Below are 6,378 nucleotides of genomic sequence, written 5' to 3'. Positions count from 1 at the left end.
TTGCTTACATGCACATTGTACACATGAAATTATTGCATACATGCAGATTGCACACATGATATTATTGAGCACATACACATTGCACACATGATATTATAATATATGTCAAGGTTAAGCTTCGATTCGAAGTGACTCCCTAGCTAAATAATTACAATCAGTTTTGCATTTACATATATCATTAATCTAATGAGTCAATTACATTGCGTAATAATGATTGACATTGAAAGTAATGTGAGAATAAGATATCATGAAAAAATTCGATATAAAAAATAAGATATCTATTTATGAAAAAATTGTTTAAAAAAATTGTTGTGCAAGAGAATATTGTTGAAGTATACCTTTAAGTCTTGTTTAAGTCTGTTTTTTGTGTATAAAACTAATCATTTGAATCATTTTGAATATATTAAAATTAAAAACATGTTACAAACGAATAAAGTTATATAATGTATATAAATGTATTTATTTCCAATCGACATAATTTTCTTACATATATACGACGTATTGCCTACGATGAACAATTTCAGATAAGAGTAGACCATCAAAATTCATTTATATCAAGAGACAAAGTTGTTCTCTGTAAAATTTTCATAGTGCATATCAAAGTGTATATTGTCTATTAAGACATATTGTTTTTATATTATATTAAATAATCGCACAGGTAACAATAGTATTTTCTTATAATATAAATTTTTAGAAAAATTTTTATTATAAAACAAATAAATATTTTTAAAATATCGATAAAATATATTGTATACTTTGCTACAACTGTTACAATAGTTATAGAAAATATAATTATATTAAAATTTTCACAGATTAATTATTATTTTTATGACATTATTTCTATAAAATACATTACATTAATACTATTACATCAATTTCTCATAATATATCATTTTTATTATGCGTTTTTTCTTTGGATACATAGTTTGATCATATTTGATTATAATTTTTTATTATTATCTACGGCCTCTCACCTTAAGTTTATGTGTATCACCCTATAATTTAATCTGTAACGATTTATTTAGTTTCTTTCTCATATTGTATCATTGATAAAGATCCACAAAAGGATTGAGACATTTAGTCAGATTAATTACATAACTCGATAATAAATACAATTTAATATTACGCACCGTTTATTACCTTTAGATTTAAAGTGGCTCTTTTTTATTCTATTATTAATTATTAATTTGAATCCTTATTTCCTTTTTATTATTCGTTTATTTTAAAAAAAATAAAAATAATTACATTAATTGCAAACATGAATAAACTAAATTATTGTACATTTAAATGGAATTATAGGGATCTGACTTATATAGGACATTCTGAGTGAATATTTTTTGACAATTAAATATAATACATATATATAATAAATACATATATAATAAATATATACATATATATATATTATTTTAATCATATAATTGAACATGTAATATGCTTATCGATTTTTTTCAATGTTTGCAATGCATCAACTTGTTACACTCATATAGCATCTGCGTTAGTTTCAAATGATTTTTATTTGCATATGATTGGAACGAATTTTACATGAACCGGATGAGAAGGACGAATAAATATATCCGCTTTTAACTGGATATTTTTTAAATACTCAACGGGTTCCAAATAAAAATTATGCACCAAAGGAGCTATCATAGCTTTCATTTCCAGCAGACCGAATCGTTGACCTACAATTCGAAGCTTATGACAAACTATCGACACGAGGAAAAACAAAACTCGCGATTAATTTACCTATACAATTTCTCGGTCCTGCGCTGAACGTTAGATAACAATAAGGATGACGATTCTCTATCCTCTCGGGCAAAAATCTATCTGGCTCAAATACTTCTGGATTTGGCCAAAAATTGGGATCTCTGTGAACTGCATAGATATTAAGATATATCATCATTCCAGCGGGTACGACATATGATTCTGAAAAGCATATTATAAAATTAAAGAATAAAATTGACATAAGCAAGTTTTGAGATAAAATAAAATGTACATAAAGTTGTATTTTTAAAATATTAATGCATTAATCTTATTTTACATTTGATAACATATATTCTGCACTTTGTAACATATTCAAAGATACGTATATAAAAAAGAAGTGATCAATTACGTAATTTTATATCATCTCCAGTGTAGCGTGATATTAAAAATACGCTGGGATACAAACGTAATGCTTCCTTTAAACATCTTTCTAAATATGATAAATTTTGCAGTGATTTCATGTTAAGTTTCCCTCAATTTTCTTGCATCACGTTTTTGATTTCAAATCTTACACGTTCCTGCATCATGTGGATAATAATTAAAATATATTCTTAATATTGTGGTATTTATGTATATTAATATAAATAAATTCTTAATAAATTCTTAATAAATTAATATAAATTGTCCATAATTACTTTACAGATATATTAAATATTTCGATACATATATACATATATACATATATATATAGAAAAAATAGAAGAACTTGATATCTATATTACTTTGAATAAACATCGCAATTTAAATAATATTGTATTATATAAACAATATATAGAGAAATAGATACCTGAATATCTTTGTGTTCAGCTAATAGTAATAAAGTAAACATTATAGCCGTCGCTGTGGTATCATGACCCTGAAATTATAGTCATATCATCATTATAAATGACGTATATAAAAAAATTAAAAAAAATTTATAGATATATACTTCGAACATAAAAGTATCGACTTCCTCTCTGATGTCCAAATCAGTTAAAGAATTTTCTCGAGATGCCGCTATTAGAAGATCCAACATGGCTAGTCGCTTTTTTTTAACTAGAAAAACGCATATTAATAACGATTCCATTTTTGCGTGTCGTGCTTTAAATAAACATTGTTCTTATTTAAATTTCAAACTCTATTATAAATACAATAGTGGTTTATTGAATTTATAGCAGATGTTGCACCATTACGTGTGATTATGTGTTTAATATAAATACTATAAATATAATTTATAATATTAGAATACGTATTTAAATTAGAACCTCTAATCTTTTACATACTTCCAAACACTTCGATATCTTCTGTCTCCTTGTTACTTTCAAGATTTTTTAAGTACCGATCGTTAGTACGTTCGTGATAAAGCTTCCTTTCCGTAATAATCTACATATGAATACAATATTTAATTTTTAATGATTTTTCATATTAATAACAATGCAATTTTACATATAAATGCCTGAAGGATTTAAATTGAAGTGTTTTATTACGTACTTTTTCTGTAAATCCATGCAATATTTTCAAGATTTTCTTTTGCTTTCTTCCTTCGGGCAACAATGAGAACAACATATCATTGTACAACCAAGGCCTGAATGCCCTAAATCGTGATAAGTTATATAATTCCAATAATAATGTAATATTGTAAAATTCTTATTTTTAATATGTTATTTGTAAAAGTCATCCTAAAATCTCAAAGTAATCTTTAAATAATTGTACGTTATACGTAAGAGATAAAAAATTTTAAATGTGCATTACGAAAAAGATAGAAACTTCTAACGTTGTACTTCTGTTATAGTCATTGATTAATTTAGTTTTTTGATTAATATAATTTTTCATTAATCCATTTTCTAAAATGTATATATATATCACATAATCATAACTTAAAAGATCATAGATATATTACACAATTATATATTTATTGTATCCATATAAATTACCTATAAACTAACAGTTCGATTATGTCGTGAATCGCATTTCGATATTGTTGCTGAAATTCACCGAGTTTTTGTAAAGAAACACCCATGGCAGTTTCTACAAATACATTTATTATATAAAACAGATATAACTATCACAGATAATTATAGGTAAATATTTGATGAGTAGTACTGTATATAAAAAAAACCAGATATTATTTATCTTCATTGTAGCAATATTGTATAGAAAGTATATAAAAAAATTATCTTCTTATCTTAAAAAATGATCATTTAAAATGAAATTCCTGCACATAACGTACAATGAGAATTTTACAAAAACCTTACCGCATATCGCGTTTAGCGTATGTTCACTAATAAATGGTAACAAATCCTTTACTACTGTCCCTCCAACATCAATCAAAGATTTTGTCATGCAATCGCCTTCCTTGATCAAGATGTCAACAAACTGATTTAATATATTAAAATGGAATGTAGGTGTTAGTATTTTTCGCCGTGTTTGCCACTTAACACCTATAACAAAAACAATATAATATGCTAAAATATAGATAATATTATATAAGATTACTATCTCTTATTTTAATGTTTGTTGATCAATATTTTTAAATAATATAATTCTACATCTATTTTTCTTACATCGGACAATTTCTTTATAATATTTTAAATCTTCTTCTTATATAGAATTACGCGAGGAATTGTAAGTATGAACGTAGATTTAATTATTATTATTTTAATAATTATTATTATAATTTGTAATTTAATCTGTATGAATTAGATGGAAATAAATAGAAATAAATTAAAATTAATTTATAAGACAGAAATAAATTAAGATTAATTAATAAGTCTATTATGTGACGGTGTTTGATTTAACTTAAAATATCTCTGCAATACTTTATTTAATTGAAAATACATGTATTACGGCGAAATTATCGCCCAATATGAACACAATTGCAATTTTGTTTTAATTTATTAGTTTTTATAATAAAGATGTTTTATACGTTCGTTTAAAATAATATTCAATTTTAATTGTAATCTCATTTTGTTTAATTTTTTGTGATGAAGATAGGTCGATGACAAATAGCAGAAAAGTATGCACATTTATGTAACATCAATATATTACCTGTGCTGGTGAGAAGACCTGTGCCGAACCAAGGATGTAATACGTCATATATAAGACCTTTTTCAATGTGATTGGTGTTGCTTAGTATCGTCTAAAATTGTCGAAAACATTAAGAGAGAAACACCATTATATCTCACTCAATCTTATACAAATAATTTATTAATTGTATTTTATATTATTATCTAGTCTCATCTACTATATAGAGAGAGATATTTCCTCTTCCCATCTTTTTAAGAAACATTTTTGAACAAAATTTACCTGTAAATCGCAAGATTTTTAAATCCAGTTAAATCACACACATAATGTCTATAAAGAATTGAATTTTTTTTATTACCTCTAAATCATCTGGATGACGAATAAATACCGCAAGTAAGAAAAAACCCCAGGTTTTAAAAATAGGGTAATAATATAATGTCATTATATAATGTATAGACGAGCTTCCATTGTTCTTCTGAAAATTATATTATAAATATCGATATACAACAATTTTGATAATATTAATTTTTTTAATCTTTACTCAAATGCGTTAAAAAAAATAATAATGAAGAAAAGGATATTTTATAATTAAACAAATATTTATTATAAAAAAAAGAAGAAGCTCATAAGGAATCTATATACAATCTTAATAAGTTCCAAAGTAGATGATTGATAAATTTAATGTATAAATGGCAGATCATTTGCTAGTTAATGTAAGTAGACTAGATATATTTTGTACTTAACCTGCTGATACATAGAATTGGAGGAAAGTGCCAACAAACGGAATTCCTGGTGGTCCCGGTATTAGATTAATAAGTCGCCAGTTTCTTTCATAATGCACATAATAATTATATACCAATAAAATAAATATAGATAATACCAATATAATAATAAACATCGTTTTTTAACCGTCCTGATGTTCTTGATTGTTTAATTAAGTTAATCTTTTTTTGTCTATTGTTTTTTTATTCTTGGATCACTCCTGAAAAAATAAGTACTCTTTTTGATAAATATAAAAAAGATATTTGATTTTTGACAAAATTGACAATCACTTTGATATCCTAAACACAAAAAGAGAATGAAAGAGAGTGAATGAGAGAAGGATTATTATGTAATGCATTAATCGTATTTTTTTATAATTAATTTTTTTTTAATTATAAAATATGATAAATTTGTTGTCATTGTAATTGGGAAGAATGTTGTTTATGTATTTTTGTGAATCAAATAAAAAAATTTTTAATCGCGGATTGCTTACAATTGTTTCTCTATTTATTGTGCAAGATAAAATTTCGTGAGTTTATTGCAAAATCTTAACAGTAATTAATAGTATAATAATTAATAGTATTATAAAGAGTTATTCCTCATCTATTATGTCAAACATTTAATATAAGTTGTTTATAACATTATAATAATTTTATTTATTATATAACTGAAAAAAAAAATTTGTTTAAGCGTATTTAAAAATATTTGTCTAAGCATATCATAATGTCCATTTATAATCTATTTCCGTGTTTTTAAATACTTTAAATCAATAAATATACTTTTTTTGGTATGCAATGTTGATACAAAGTTATTTGTTATTTTGTAACAAACCAGAGCTATTTCATTAAA

General features: G+C 24.4%; 1 pseudogene; it reads right to left on the bottom strand.

The window, feature by feature from the left end:
* Positions 1-1,441: 1,441 nt before the first annotated feature.
* On the bottom strand, positions 1,442-5,737 carry LOC105251038 (annotated as a pseudogene).
* Between the last annotated feature and the right edge of the window lie 641 nt (positions 5,738-6,378).

The sequence above is a fragment of the Camponotus floridanus genome, unplaced genomic scaffold (assembly GCF_003227725.1).
Source record: "Camponotus floridanus strain SB8 unplaced genomic scaffold, Cflo_v7.5 scaffold29, whole genome shotgun sequence".
In the NCBI taxonomy this organism is placed as follows: domain Eukaryota; kingdom Metazoa; phylum Arthropoda; class Insecta; order Hymenoptera; family Formicidae; genus Camponotus; species Camponotus floridanus.
The sequence above is the reverse complement of the archived record's forward strand: the minus strand, read 5'-3'. Positions and strand labels throughout refer to the sequence as shown.